Source organism: Eleutherodactylus coqui, unplaced genomic scaffold (assembly GCF_035609145.1).
Source record: "Eleutherodactylus coqui strain aEleCoq1 unplaced genomic scaffold, aEleCoq1.hap1 HAP1_SCAFFOLD_299, whole genome shotgun sequence".
Taxonomy (NCBI): domain Eukaryota; kingdom Metazoa; phylum Chordata; class Amphibia; order Anura; family Eleutherodactylidae; genus Eleutherodactylus; species Eleutherodactylus coqui.
In genome coordinates, this window is record NW_027101738.1 from 32,874 (window position 1) to 49,034 (window position 16,161).

The 16,161-nt window shown below is 46.2% G+C and overlaps 4 non-coding genes across 4 annotated transcripts; all 4 read right to left on the reverse strand.

Annotated features, from left to right (window-relative positions):
- Positions 1 to 369: 369 nt before the first annotated feature.
- Positions 370 to 560, reverse strand: LOC136590942 (U2 spliceosomal RNA). Its single transcript, XR_010787808.1, has one exon. It is a non-coding gene; the product is annotated as a U2 spliceosomal RNA (small nuclear RNA).
- A 2,639-nt stretch (positions 561 to 3,199) lies between these two features.
- On the reverse strand, positions 3,200 to 3,396 carry LOC136590985 (U2 spliceosomal RNA). Its single transcript, XR_010787849.1, has one exon. It is a non-coding gene; the product is annotated as a U2 spliceosomal RNA (small nuclear RNA).
- A 7,812-nt stretch (positions 3,397 to 11,208) lies between these two features.
- LOC136590943 (U2 spliceosomal RNA) lies at positions 11,209 to 11,399 on the reverse strand. Its single transcript, XR_010787809.1, has one exon. It is a non-coding gene; the product is annotated as a U2 spliceosomal RNA (small nuclear RNA).
- Positions 11,400 to 14,049: 2,650 nt separating this feature from the next.
- On the reverse strand, positions 14,050 to 14,240 carry LOC136590944 (U2 spliceosomal RNA). The gene has a single exon (XR_010787810.1). It is a non-coding gene; the product is annotated as a U2 spliceosomal RNA (small nuclear RNA).
- Positions 14,241 to 16,161: the final 1,921 nt, after the last annotated feature.

Genomic DNA, 16,161 nt, shown 5'->3' on the forward strand with positions numbered 1-16,161 from the left:
ATGGGCCCCCTGGGGCTCCGGGCCCCCTGCACATACACCCATGACCCGAATACGTGAAGCATACAGACGCAGGCTGCCAGGATACGCTGTGCCTGCCCGATGTTTCCAACTTGGCTATTAGCGCAGCGGTAGGTACGAACTATAGAGTGCGGCTGCCATATGAACTGGTGTGTGTGTTGTTTTGCTTCCAGTTGTACCTGTGCTGTGCACACTCTGGCAGACGCAGCTGCTCAGTGGATACAATGTTGCGAGCAGACGGGCTGAGTGTCAATCAAAGTGCTTGGGTGGTGGTAGCAGCAGCCGCCACAGCTGCGCTGCACCTCTTGCTCGTCAGTTTTGTTTTTCTGCTTTTGGAAACTGCTGTAGGAAAGGGGGTGCACCGGTCCTGGAGGTACTGCAATACCAGGTCAATGCGTGGAGTGGACAGAGCAAGCTCTTTTTCCAGCTCCCTGTTCTAAAAATCCATTTAATATATGGTCCCCAGATAGGGGACGTATCAGATATTAAACTGATAAGAACAGATACTACACTTGATCTTAGCCAAAAGGCCGAGAAGCGATAACCCGAAATGGGTTTCACCTGTAGCCCGGTCCGCCCAACTCCACTTCCAAGGCTTGAGGCAACACGCTCAGCCAGCACTCTGGGCGCACCCACAATGCACCCAGGCAGCTGGGAGAGCTATGAAAACTTTCCATAGCCCCGCCCCACGCCTTCTCAACCGCGCCCAGCCTCACACCCTCAGTCCTTCCTCTTGCACCGTGCTCACGCATCCTAGGCTTGCAGAGCCTGCTGCTGCAGGACTCGTCAGCTCCCTACAAACGAGGGTTAAGCCGGCGATGACACTAGAAGCAAGCACTAGTTTGTCTCTGAAGGTGCGTCGGCCGGTCGGTTGGAGGGATCTCTTCGGCCAGCCGCATTTCGAGTAGGGACGGATGGAAACTTTTTACCTAAAATAAGGGAAATTGGCTTCGGCCCCATAGGGCTTTATTGCCTTCCCCTGGGCCAGCATTAGTAGACCCTAGTAAGGAGAATATTAGAGCGGCATGGTCATCCGAAGAACTTAAAAACATACAGCAGGCCTTTTTTGCCCGCCCGCCATACATACATACATACCTACAGATTTTATATTTTTTTTACATATATACATTATATATATATATATATACATACATACATACATACATACATACATACATACATACACACACACACACACACACATATACACACACACATACAATCTTAAATCTATCTTTAATCTATATCTACAAAATCTGTAAATTAGAAATAATCCATATCTATATTCTACATAATTAATAAAGATAGATAGATAGATAGATAGATAGATAGATAGATAGATAGACTCACATACATGCATACATACATACATACTGTATGCAATTGAGCCAGGTGTTTGGAAGGCTGACGATGTCACTCCTTTGTGATGTCATCAATTTAGAAGCATTAATACCGGGCTTGGCAGCCATTTCAGTCAGTCTCTGCTGCAGCTGGGAGACGGGAGATGGTCTTTATTTCCACCAAGAAGCTGCAGAACTACCGGTAACTGCATCATTTTTATTTTATTCAATATAGGTTTTATTGGTTTCATGGAGGGGGGGAAACTTTTGCCTTATCTCAAAGCAATGTAAAAATAACTTTGACAATGAAACTTAATAAATCAATTTCGAGTTGAACTATATCATGTTTGTCTGTGATATTTTATAAGGTCTACAAACAGGGGAATGAGGGGAGGGTAAGGGGGGGGGGGGAGTGGTAAGGGAGGGTAGGTATCTATGACACGGGAGAAAGAGAAAATAAAACAAAAAGGGGGGGGGGGGGGGCGGGCTCCGGAATTGTTGTTTCTCTTTACAATTGTGGTTTAAACGTGTTACTCACATGTCCCTGTCTGTAACCACTTGGTAAATAGGGGTGAGCTCCGGGCATCTATCCATATCGCCCAGGTGTGATACAATTTATCATAGCCTGACGGCTCATCTAGAAGCCTCGTTCTCTCCATACGCTCTATTTCGTGGATCATTGTTATTTTTAGTGGAGTGCATTTTTTATGCAGCACACAAGGGGGAGACAGCGGCCTACCAAAATCTAGTTGGCTGCTGCTGTGGCTTTCTTTTTTTTAAAAAAAGGTAGGTTCCGTTCTTCCATGGTGAGGAATAGGCAGGGAGGTTCCGTTTTTGCCAGCTGGGGAATGCTTATAGGCAAGGCCTTATCCCTGGTGGTGCATGTAACGTTAGACCACGTTTCAGCATTCAGTCAGTCAGTGGCTGACAAACGAGCTCCATGCAAGTTTACATTAAACAGACACATTTCTTTCTTTACTGTATTGACTGCGGTCTGTAATCGAGCGGTTGAACTGTTTCTGTGTCCATGCATTGAATAAAGCAATACATCCTTGTAAAGTAGACGTCCGTTCGTTGGAGTTCTTTGCTCCCCGAGTGTTGCTCCATCTCTAAACGTTGGCCTGGATCTTCATGGACGAATACTGCCCATCCCACGTGGAGCGTGTATCTCAGCCCGCGTGGAGTGCTGCAGTCCAATGAGGTATTCCGTGCTACATAGCAAGCCTTGGGCCTGTGTGATTGGGGGTCCGCTGCTGTCTGTCCACTCTGAAGCGCGCATCCGGGGCCGGCCGCTTTTCGACTACCAGCGACTGCAGGTCACACACACAGGCTGGTTGGAATGGCCTAGCATTATCCTGATCTGGAGGTGTAACTTGAAGCTGCGGGGCCCGAGTACAAAGTCTGGAACTGGGCCCCCAAACTATAAAGCTTCATTGATAGCATTGGTTTACAATGTGGGGAAGAGAGACTTTATGGGCCCCCTGGGGCTCCGGGCCCCCTGCACATACACCCATGACCCGAATACGTGAAGCATACAGACGCAGGCTGCCAGGATACGCTGTGCCTGCCCGATGTTTCCAACTTGGCTATTAGCGCAGCGGTAGGTACGAACTATAGAGTGCGGCTGCCATATGAACTGGTGTGTGTGTTGTTTTGCTTCCAGTTGTACCTGTGCTGTGCACACTCTGGCAGACGCAGCTGCTCAGTGGATACAATGTTGCGAGCAGACGGGCTGAGTGTCAATCAAAGTGCTTGGGTGGTGGTAGCAGCAGCCGCCACAGCTGCGCTGCACCTCTTGCTCGTCAGTTTTGTTTTTCTGCTTTTGGAAACTGCTGTAGGAAAGGGGGTGCACCGGTCCTGGAGGTACTGCAATACCAGGTCAATGCGTGGAGTGGACAGAGCAAGCTCTTTTTCCAGCTCCCTGTTCTAAAAATCCATTTAATATATGGTCCCCAGATAGGGGACGTATCAGATATTAAACTGATAAGAACAGATTTTTTTTTTTTTTTTTATACCCTCAGATTGGGTTGAAAACTTACTTTACTTTACTTTCAAGTAAACTGTCATTGCATATTTACTGCAACGTTCATCCCTTTCATCATCAGGCTTTATTACTGTTCTTATTTTTCACAGTAACAAAAAACAATATCACAAAGAAAAAACATTATTTTTACAATCCAACAAGTTGAATCCACTTCTTCACCTTCCAAACGCCCTCCGCATCCACCCCCCTCCTCCTCTTATCCCATAGGTAGCATATGAATAACTTCCCTAGCACCATTCTTACACTCGCATTCACACTCAGCTCTTCTCTTTTATACACATACACGTTCCTCACATCCCACAGCACTTCTTTCACACATGACAAAAACAACCACAACAATCTTTCTTTCACTCCATCACTCGCACCTAATCCAAACATCAGTACCTCAAAAGATAGAAACTGAATGCCTGTTAACTCTTTACAGAGCGGTCCTAATTTTTTCACCACTTTCTGGGCATAGGCACAATTCCAGAATAAGTGGACTATGCTCTCGCTGCCTCCACACTGGACTCTAGGACAGGTCTCTCTTGCTATCAGACCTCTACTCCTCTGGAATTCTCTCACAGGTAGTACGCCATGCAAGCTCTGCCATACAATTTCTTTCTGTCTGCCAGTCATTCCATCCATTCTCACTTTCGCCCATACTCTCTGCACATTCCTTCCACCAACCAGATTTATCTCACTCACCCTTTCCCTACTCTCAATCATTCTCACAAGCAGACGTTTATTTCGGAGCATACTCACTTCCACTTCACTCAACTCATACTTCTCTACAAACTTTACAATCCACTCATACCACTTTGGAACCACGAATGCAACAGGCTTACTCAAGTCATTCCTGCACCACTTTAACCTTACAAACAGTCGCCCAGCCAAATATCTCATCATACACGACACCTTTCTCTCTCTCTCAATCACAGCCAATAAAAAAACTAATCCATTCACTCCAAAATAAACTTCTAGGTTCGGGAAACTCATACCACCATTCCTCCAGTTCTTCACCACAGTCTCTCTTTTCAAGCGCTCCATCTTAGATCCCCAGAAAAAAACAAATAGAATCCTATTTAAACTCCTGAGCCTCATATAGTCAGGCGGGAAGATCATTGCCACATACAAAAAGATTGGCAGAACAATACTCTTGATCACTACTATTTTTCCCAGGAGACTAAGATCTCTCATCCTCCAGAAGGTCAACCGTTTCTCCACTCTTTCCTTTGCTGCCTCCCAACTCTCTTTACCATCCACAGAGTCATTAAACATGACCCCCAGAATTTTCATTGGCCCAGACACTACATTCAAACCTAAATCTCTCACTCCACCTACCTCCCCAAATACTTTACATTCACTCTTTGACCAATTCACTCTAAAAGCAGACGCACCACAAAAAATAGACGCTAACAACTTGACTCTACGCACAGCACTCTCTGACTCGCACACCACACACACATCATCCATATACGCACACACTTTTAACTCTTTCCCACCACTTCCTGGAATATGAATCCCTCTCACAACTTTGTCCTTTCTCAACAGGCACAACAATGGCTCAATCGCACAGATAAAGGCGACTGCGGACAGCGGACAGCCCTGCCGCACCCCAGAACATCCATTCACCTTTCTCCCCACACATCCATTCACCAACACTCTGCTATACATTCCATTATACAAACTCTGAACTCTCCACACAAAATCACTCGGGAAACCCATTCGTAACAACACTCTAAACAAAAAACTATGAGACAATCTATCATACGCCTTTTCAAAGTCTATAGACACAACATACACACTCTTCTCTCTACTCTTACAATCCCACAACACATCTCTCCACAACACATCTCTCAACAACACCAGACTCTCTTGCACTCTTCTACCAGGCACCGCACAAAATTGCTCTTCACTCACCACACATTCAACCACATCTCTCATTCTGTTGGCCACTATCTTCGCATAAATCTTGTAATCACAGTTAAGTAACGTGATGGGCCTCCAATTTTTCAGACTTTTCAGGCTTCCTTTTTTTGGTATCAACACAATCACTCCCCCACGCATACTCTCAGCCACTTCCACATTCTCCCACATATACTTACACACCGCACACACATCCACTCCCACCACCTTCCACAACAGACGATAGAATTCCACAGGCAACCCATCCTCACCAGGCGTCTTATTCACAGCCATTCCTTGTACCACTCTCTCCACCTCATCCATAGATATGTCTCTCATCACAGACGCTCTCTCTCCCTCTCCAAGCTTACTCTCTAGCACACTCAGCACCTCACTCTCCAAACTCTCATCCCTCTCTTTCACCGCATACAGATCCTCATAGAACGCAGCCACTTCCTCACTCACACCATCCCCACTCACCTCACATCCATCCTCTTTCGCCACCACCTCTATTGTTGGTTTCTTTGCAAAGACCTTTTTAAAGAAAAACCTAGAGCATTTCTCTCCATACTCCATCTTTTCCAGTTTGGCCCTGTATATGATGCTTCTGCCTTTTTCTGTCATATACCTATTAATTTCTCTCCTCACACTCACCAACTCATCCTGCACATCCACACCATTCTCTCTCATTCTCTCCAAAAAACTTAGACGTGTGTTTAGTTTTGTGTACTCCTCCCGCCTTCTTGCTGCCAGTTTATATCCCAAAGACTTGAAATATGCTTTAGTCTTCTTTTTTACCCAATCCCACCACTGCAGAATATTAGCAAACTTGTTTTTCCTCTCACACCACCTGTTATACAGACACTCATACTCCTTTCTCACATCCTCACTCTCCAGATGACTTATATTGAGTTTCCACAGCCCCCTCCCATGTACCCCTCTCACATTCACATCCACACCACACAGCAAACACTCATGATCCGAAAAAATAACTGGTTTTTGTTGGTAACTTAACGGTATGATATTCTCTGAAACAAAACAATAATCCAACCGGGAATGAAGGCCCCCTCTATCAGCATGGTACGTACATAATTTGGGGTTAATGTTACATAAAATCTGCATATCTTGCAACCTATAATCAGAAACAATCTCTGACAAAACCTTCCCAGACAAATCAAAAGCCTTCTTGTCCAGGTCGCAGTTCACATCACCGACTATAATTACTGGCATTCTGCCCTGAATAAACAATTTAATTTTTTCAAATAAAAGTTTTCTCTCATTCTTACTGCTGGGAGCATAAATATTAACTAACAAAAACTTCGTGTTTTTATATATCAGTACCGCTGACAGACACCTCCCCACCTCAATTACTGTGTAGCTGTCTAGCTGCACCTCCCCCGACTTAAGCAATATGCCTACCCCATCATTTCTGTTGGTTTTACTGCCAGACCATATACATGTCCCACAAGGCCATTCATCAGGCTTTATATCACCAGTAATCCCACATTCTTGCAGACAGTACACATCCGCATTCTCCTGTCTGAGAAAACTCAGTATGGCCGTCCTCCTGGCCCTACTGGTAAACACCCGGACATTTTGTGAGCAAATGGTAAAACCCATATTACATCCTCATTTTCATACTGCTTAAATACATCAGGGTGAGTACCCTATGCAAAGATTCATTTATAAGTCTTCACCACTATCAGTAGTAAGGACAAGGTCCTGCGCCACTTTTTCCAGCGGGTCGCCGGTTTCCATGGGTTTTTCTTTACTCCTCTCACACTTTCGTTTTTTAGCAGAGTCCCCCACCACTTTTGCGAACTCTTCATCACTTGAGCTTTCAGAATCCCCACCACCCTCCCTCTTACACAGGGAAGTCTCTGGTGAGGAGAAGCTTGCAATGTTCTCTGGGTCTGAGGGATGTACTGGACTCTCCACCCCTTCAATTACTTCCTCCAGGTGTCTAATTATCTTAGACACCTGGGCCTCAGATACCTCCACAGCTTCAGGCATTTCTGCTGCCTCAGACACTTTAACGACCTCAGGTGGTTTGGAAACTACAGGCGTTTTACTTGCCACCGGCGCTTTAGTTGCTCTGGACATTTTAGTTGCTTTGGACACTTTAGCAACCACTGGTGCCCTAGCAGCTCCAGACACTCCAGCCTCCACAGGTGCCTTAGCAGCCACTGCAGCCCAAGATATTTTTGCAGTTTCAGTTTTTGTGGCCTCAGACAATTTTGCAGTCTCAGACGTTTTTGGAACCTCAGACACTTTTGGGGCCCCTACGGCTCCAGATACCTCAGCAGGCCCTGCAGCTTCAGCCTGCACACTTTTGGGGTTTTCAACCTTCCTCTGTATGCCAGGAGATTTACCAGCTCTCTCCTGCTCTGGCACCTCTTCCCTCTCTCCTCCCATTCTGGGCCTTATGCTCGCAGTGCAATCTTTAAACATATGATCGCTAGAGCCACAAAAGTCACACCGCTTTGGTTGCGGGCAATTACCAGCGTGATGACCCTCTTCCTGGCAGTTTCTGCATACTTGCCCTTTCGTGCATTCAGTTTTTACATGCCCAAACTCGAAGCAATTGCGGCAGTAAGTGGGTTGCCCCGGATAAGACAAATAGCCTCTATGTCCAGCAATTGTGAAGTTGGCCGGTGGGTGCTTCACACCTCCAATGCTGTCTGCACTCTGTCTAAATCTGCAATAGAACTTGTACTTGCAGTTGAATATGCCTAAAATGTTCATCTGCTTGTCTCCACCCCTCACCTGGTCGCAATATCTTCTTAAAAAGCTTTTAACTAGTTCAACCTCAGTGAAGGGGTTGTAGACATGCACCAAAACTGGCTTTTCGTGGATGCCAAACAACGGAGTGATCCTAACTCCATCCAACAAGTCAATGTCCTTGTGCTTTCTGAGCCATTCATAAACATTTAGGCAGATATGTTCCTCTGTAAAAGTCACATCGTACATACCCTGCCGTGGAAAGTCCTGCACGCTGTAGATGGCTGCTTTAGGAACCTTCATCTTCTCCAGGAGAATATCTCTGACGATAAAGACGACAGTGTTCTTGTTGTAATCTCCTGGCGCAACTTCAAAGCGTATGGAATTCTTCATGCCAAACATTTTCAGGGGTCAGCTGTCGGTCCAAAAACCACAGGAAAAAGATGCCGCTCCAAGCAAAAAAACTGGGCGCACCCAGATCGCTCCTCCAGCACAGACCGAGCCTTACACTTGATCTGAGCCAAAAGGCCGAGAAGCGATAACCCGAAATGGGTTTCACCTGTAGCCCGGTCCGCCCAACTCCACTTCCAAGGCTTGAGGCAACACGCTCAGCCAGCACTCTGGGCGCACCCACAATGCACCCAGGCAGCTGGGAGAGCTATGAAAACTTTCCATAGCCCCGCCCCACGCCTTCTCAACCGCGCCCAGCCTCACACCCTCAGTCCTTCCTCTTGCACCGTGCTCACGCATCCTAGGCTTGCAGAGCCTGCTGCTGCAGGACTCGTCAGCTCCCTACAAACGAGGGTTAAGCCGGCGATGACACTAGAAGCAAGCACTAGTTTGTCTCTGAAGGTGCGTCGGCCGGTCGGTTGGAGGGATCTCTTCGGCCAGCCGCATTTCGAGTAGGGACGGATGGAAACTTTTTACCTAAAATAAGGGAAATTGGCTTCGGCCCCATAGGGCTTTATTGCCTTCCCCTGGGCCAGCATTAGTAGACCCTAGTAAGGAGAATATTAGAGCGGCATGGTCATCCGAAGAACTTAAAAACATACAGCAGGCCTTTTTTGCCCGCCCGCCATACATACATACATACCTACAGATTTTATATTTTTTTTACATATATACATTATATATATATATATATACATACATACATACATACATACATACATACATACATACACACACACACACACACACATACACACATATACACACACACATACAATCTTAAATCTATCTTTAATCTATATCTACAAAATCTGTAAATTAGAAATAATCCATATCTATATTCTACATAATTAATAAAGATAGATAGATAGATAGATAGATAGATAGATAGATAGATAGATAGATAGATAGACTCACATACATGCATACATACATACATACTGTATGCAATTGAGCCAGGTGTTTGGAAGGCTGACGATGTCACTCCTTTGTGATGTCATCAATTTAGAAGCATTAATACCGGGCTTGGCAGCCATTTCAGTCAGTCTCTGCTGCAGCTGGGAGACGGGAGATGGTCTTTATTTCCACCAAGAAGCTGCAGAACTACCGGTAACTGCATCATTTTTATTTTATTCAATATAGGTTTTATTGGTTTCATGGAGGGGGGGAAACTTTTGCCTTATCTCAAAGCAATGTAAAAATAACTTTGACAATGAAACTTAATAAATCAATTTCGAGTTGAACTATATCATGTTTGTCTGTGATATTTTATAAGGTCTACAAACAGGGGAATGAGGGGAGGGTAAGGGGGGGGGGGAGTGGTAAGGGAGGGTAGGTATCTATGACACGGGAGAAAGAGAAAATAAAACAAAAAGGGGGGGGGGGGGGGCGGGCTCCGGAATTGTTGTTTCTCTTTACAATTGTGGTTTAAACGTGTTACTCACATGTCCCTGTCTGTAACCACTTGGTAAATAGGGGTGAGCTCCGGGCATCTATCCATATCGCCCAGGTGTGATACAATTTATCATAGCCTGACGGCTCATCTAGAAGCCTCGTTCTCTCCATACGCTCTATTTCGTGGATCATTGTTATTTTTAGTGGAGTGCATTTTTTATGCAGCACACAAGGGGGAGACAGCGGCCTACCAAAATCTAGTTGGCTGCTGCTGTGGCTTTCTTTTTTTTAAAAAAAGGTAGGTTCCGTTCTTCCATGGTGAGGAATAGGCAGGGAGGTTCCGTTTTTGCCAGCTGGGGAATGCTTATAGGCAAGGCCTTATCCCTGGTGGTGCATGTAACGTTAGACCACGTTTCAGCATTCAGTCAGTCAGTGGCTGACAAACGAGCTCCATGCAAGTTTACATTAAACAGACACATTTCTTTCTTTACTGTATTGACTGCGGTCTGTAATCGAGCGGTTGAACTGTTTCTGTGTCCATGCATTGAATAAAGCAATACATCCTTGTAAAGTAGACGTCCGTTCGTTGGAGTTCTTTGCTCCCCGAGTGTTGCTCCATCTCTAAACGTTGGCCTGGATCTTCATGGACGAATACTGCCCATCCCACGTGGAGCGTGTATCTCAGCCCGCGTGGAGTGCTGCAGTCCAATGAGGTATTCCGTGCTACATAGCAAGCCTTGGGCCTGTGTGATTGGGGGTCCGCTGCTGTCTGTCCACTCTGAAGCGCGCATCCGGGGCCGGCCGCTTTTCGACTACCAGCGACTGCAGGTCACACACACAGGCTGGTTGGAATGGCCTAGCATTATCCTGATCTGGAGGTGTAACTTGAAGCTGCGGGGCCCGAGTACAAAGTCTGGAACTGGGCCCCCAAACTATAAAGCTTCATTGATAGCATTGGTTTACAATGTGGGGAAGAGAGACTTTATGGGCCCCCTGGGGCTCCGGGCCCCCTGCACATACACCCATGACCCGAATACGTGAAGCATACAGACGCAGGCTGCCAGGATACGCTGTGCCTGCCCGATGTTTCCAACTTGGCTATTAGCGCAGCGGTAGGTACGAACTATAGAGTGCGGCTGCCATATGAACTGGTGTGTGTGTTGTTTTGCTTCCAGTTGTACCTGTGCTGTGCACACTCTGGCAGACGCAGCTGCTCAGTGGATACAATGTTGCGAGCAGACGGGCTGAGTGTCAATCAAAGTGCTTGGGTGGTGGTAGCAGCAGCCGCCACAGCTGCGCTGCACCTCTTGCTCGTCAGTTTTGTTTTTCTGCTTTTGGAAACTGCTGTAGGAAAGGGGGTGCACCGGTCCTGGAGGTACTGCAATACCAGGTCAATGCGTGGAGTGGACAGAGCAAGCTCTTTTTCCAGCTCCCTGTTCTAAAAATCCATTTAATATATGGTCCCCAGATAGGGGACGTATCAGATATTAAACTGATAAGAACAGATACTACACTTGATCTTAGCCAAAAGGCCGAGAAGCGATAACCCGAAATGGGTTTCACCTGTAGCCCGGTCCGCCCAACTCCACTTCCAAGGCTTGAGGCAACACGCTCAGCCAGCACTCTGGGCGCACCCACAATGCACCCAGGCAGCGGGGAGAGCTTGTAAAACTTTACATAGCCCCGCCCCACGCCTTCTCAACCGCGCCCAGCCTCACACCCTCAGTCCTTCCTCTTGCACCGAGCTCACGCATCCTAGGCTTGCAGAGCCTGCTGCTGCAGGACTCGTCAGCTCCCTACAAACGAGGGTTAAGCCGGCGATGACACTAGAAGCAAGCACTAGTTTGTCTCTGAAGGTGCGTCGGCCGGTCGGTTGGAGGGATCTCTTCGGCCAGCCGCATTTCGAGTAGGGACGGATGGAAACTTTTTACCTAAAATAAGGGAAATTGGCTTCGGCCCCATAGGGCTTTATTGCCTTCCCCTGGGCCAGCATTAGTAGACCCTAGTAAGGAGAATATTAGAGCGGCATGGTCATCCGAAGAACTTAAAAACATACAGCAGGCCTTTTTTGCCCGCCCGCCATACATACATACATACCTACAGATTTTATATTTTTTTTACATATATACATTATATATATATATATATACATACATACATACATACATACATACATACATACATACACACACACACACACACACATACACACATATACACACACACATACAATCTTAAATCTATCTTTAATCTATATCTACAAAATCTGTAAATTAGAAATAATCCATATCTATATTCTACATAATTAATAAAGATAGATAGATAGATAGATAGATAGATAGATAGATAGATAGATAGACTCACATACATGCATACATACATACATACTGTATGCAATTGAGCCAGGTGTTTGGAAGGCTGACGATGTCACTCCTTTGTGATGTCATCAATTTAGAAGCATTAATACCGGGCTTGGCAGCCATTTCAGTCAGTCTCTGCTGCAGCTGGGAGACGGGAGATGGTCTTTATTTCCACCAAGAAGCTGCAGAACTACCGGTAACTGCATCATTTTTATTTTATTCAATATAGGTTTTATTGGTTTCATGGAGGGGGGGAAACTTTTGCCTTATCTCAAAGCAATGTAAAAATAACTTTGACAATGAAACTTAATAAATCAATTTCGAGTTGAACTATATCATGTTTGTCTGTGATATTTTATAAGGTCTACAAACAGGGGAATGAGGGGAGGGTAAGGGGGGGGGGGAGTGGTAAGGGAGGGTAGGTATCTATGACACGGGAGAAAGAGAAAATAAAACAAAAAGGGGGGGGGGGGGGGCGGGCTCCGGAATTGTTGTTTCTCTTTACAATTGTGGTTTAAACGTGTTACTCACATGTCCCTGTCTGTAACCACTTGGTAAATAGGGGTGAGCTCCGGGCATCTATCCATATCGCCCAGGTGTGATACAATTTATCATAGCCTGACGGCTCATCTAGAAGCCTCGTTCTCTCCATACGCTCTATTTCGTGGATCATTGTTATTTTTAGTGGAGTGCATTTTTTATGCAGCACACAAGGGGGAGACAGCGGCCTACCAAAATCTAGTTGGCTGCTGCTGTGGCTTTCTTTTTTTTAAAAAAAGGTAGGTTCCGTTCTTCCATGGTGAGGAATAGGCAGGGAGGTTCCGTTTTTGCCAGCTGGGGAATGCTTATAGGCAAGGCCTTATCCCTGGTGGTGCATGTAACGTTAGACCACGTTTCAGCATTCAGTCAGTCAGTGGCTGACAAACGAGCTCCATGCAAGTTTACATTAAACAGACACATTTCTTTCTTTACTGTATTGACTGCGGTCTGTAATCGAGCGGTTGAACTGTTTCTGTGTCCATGCATTGAATAAAGCAATACATCCTTGTAAAGTAGACGTCCGTTCGTTGGAGTTCTTTGCTCCCCGAGTGTTGCTCCATCTCTAAACGTTGGCCTGGATCTTCATGGACGAATACTGCCCATCCCACGTGGAGCGTGTATCTCAGCCCGCGTGGAGTGCTGCAGTCCAATGAGGTATTCCGTGCTACATAGCAAGCCTTGGGCCTGTGTGATTGGGGGTCCGCTGCTGTCTGTCCACTCTGAAGCGCGCATCCGGGGCCGGCCGCTTTTCGACTACCAGCGACTGCAGGTCACACACACAGGCTGGTTGGAATGGCCTAGCATTATCCTGATCTGGAGGTGTAACTTGAAGCTGCGGGGCCCGAGTACAAAGTCTGGAACTGGGCCCCCAAACTATAAAGCTTCATTGATAGCATTGGTTTACAATGTGGGGAAGAGAGACTTTATGGGCCCCCTGGGGCTCCGGGCCCCCTGCACATACACCCATGACCCGAATACGTGAAGCATACAGACGCAGGCTGCCAGGATACGCTGTGCCTGCCCGATGTTTCCAACTTGGCTATTAGCGCAGCGGTAGGTACGAACTATAGAGTGCGGCTGCCATATGAACTGGTGTGTGTGTTGTTTTGCTTCCAGTTGTACCTGTGCTGTGCACACTCTGGCAGACGCAGCTGCTCAGTGGATACAATGTTGCGAGCAGACGGGCTGAGTGTCAATCAAAGTGCTTGGGTGGTGGTAGCAGCAGCCGCCACAGCTGCGCTGCACCTCTTGCTCGTCAGTTTTGTTTTTCTGCTTTTGGAAACTGCTGTAGGAAAGGGGGTGCACCGGTCCTGGAGGTACTGCAATACCAGGTCAATGCGTGGAGTGGACAGAGCAAGCTCTTTTTCCAGCTCCCTGTTCTAAAAATCCATTTAATATATGGTCCCCAGATAGGGGACGTATCAGATATTAAACTGATAAGAACAGATACTACACTTGATCTTAGCCAAAAGGCCGAGAAGCGATAACCCGAAATGGGTTTCACCTGTAGCCCGGTCCGCCCAACTCCACTTCCAAGGCTTGAGGCAACACGCTCAGCCAGCACTCTGGGCGCACCCACAATGCACCCAGGCAGCTGGGAGAGCTATGAAAACTTTCCATAGCCCCGCCCCACGCCTTCTCAACCGCGCCCAGCCTCACACCCTCAGTCCTTCCTCTTGCACCGTGCTCACGCATCCTAGGCTTGCAGAGCCTGCTGCTGCAGGACTCGTCAGCTCCCTACAAACGAGGGTTAAGCCGGCGATGACACTAGAAGCAAGCACTAGTTTGTCTCTGAAGGTGCGTCGGCCGGTCGGTTGGAGGGATCTCTTCGGCCAGCCGCATTTCGAGTAGGGACGGATGGAAACTTTTTACCTAAAATAAGGGAAATTGGCTTCGGCCCCATAGGGCTTTATTGCCTTCCCCTGGGCCAGCATTAGTAGACCCTAGTAAGGAGAATATTAGAGCGGCATGGTCATCCGAAGAACTTAAAAACATACAGCAGGCCTTTTTTGCCCGCCCGCCATACATACATACATACCTACAGATTTTATATTTTTTTTACATATATACATTATATATATATATATATACATACATACATACATACATACATACATACATACATACACACACACACACACACACATACACACATATACACACACACATACAATCTTAAATCTATCTTTAATCTATATCTACAAAATCTGTAAATTAGAAATAATCCATATCTATATTCTACATAATTAATAAAGATAGATAGATAGATAGATAGATAGATAGATAGATAGATAGATAGACTCACATACATGCATACATACATACATACTGTATGCAATTGAGCCAGGTGTTTGGAAGGCTGACGATGTCACTCCTTTGTGATGTCATCAATTTAGAAGCATTAATACCGGGCTTGGCAGCCATTTCAGTCAGTCTCTGCTGCAGCTGGGAGACGGGAGATGGTCTTTATTTCCACCAAGAAGCTGCAGAACTACCGGTAACTGCATCATTTTTATTTTATTCAATATAGGTTTTATTGGTTTCATGGAGGGGGGGAAACTTTTGCCTTATCTCAAAGCAATGTAAAAATAACTTTGACAATGAAACTTAATAAATCAATTTCGAGTTGAACTATATCATGTTTGTCTGTGATATTTTATAAGGTCTACAAACAGGGGAATGAGGGGAGGGTAAGGGGGGGGGGGAGTGGTAAGGGAGGGTAGGTATCTATGACACGGGAGAAAGAGAAAATAAAACAAAAAGGGGGGGGGGGGGGCGGGCTCCGGAATTGTTGTTTCTCTTTACAATTGTGGTTTAAACGTGTTACTCACATGTCCCTGTCTGTAACCACTTGGTAAATAGGGGTGAGCTCCGGGCATCTATCCATATCGCCCAGGTGTGATACAATTTATCATAGCCTGACGGCTCATCTAGAAGCCTCGTTCTCTCCATACGCTCTATTTCGTGGATCATTGTTATTTTTAGTGGAGTGCATTTTTTATGCAGCACACAAGGGGGAGACAGCGGCCTACCAAAATCTAGTTGGCTGCTGCTGTGGCTTTCTTTTTTTTAAAAAAAGGTAGGTTCCGTTCTTCCATGGTGAGGAATAGGCAGGGAGGTTCCGTTTTTGCCAGCTGGGGAATGCTTATAGGCAAGGCCTTATCCCTGGTGGTGCATGTAACGTTAGACCACGTTTCAGCATTCAGTCAGTCAGTGGCTGACAAACGAGCTCCATGCAAGTTTACATTAAACAGACACATTTCTTTCTTTACTGTATTGACTGCGGTCTGTAATCGAGCGGTTGAACTGTTTCTGTGTCCATGCATTGAATAAAGCAATACATCCTTGTAAAGTAGACGTCCGTTCGTTGGAGTTCTTTGCTCCCCGAGTGTTGCTCCATCTCTAA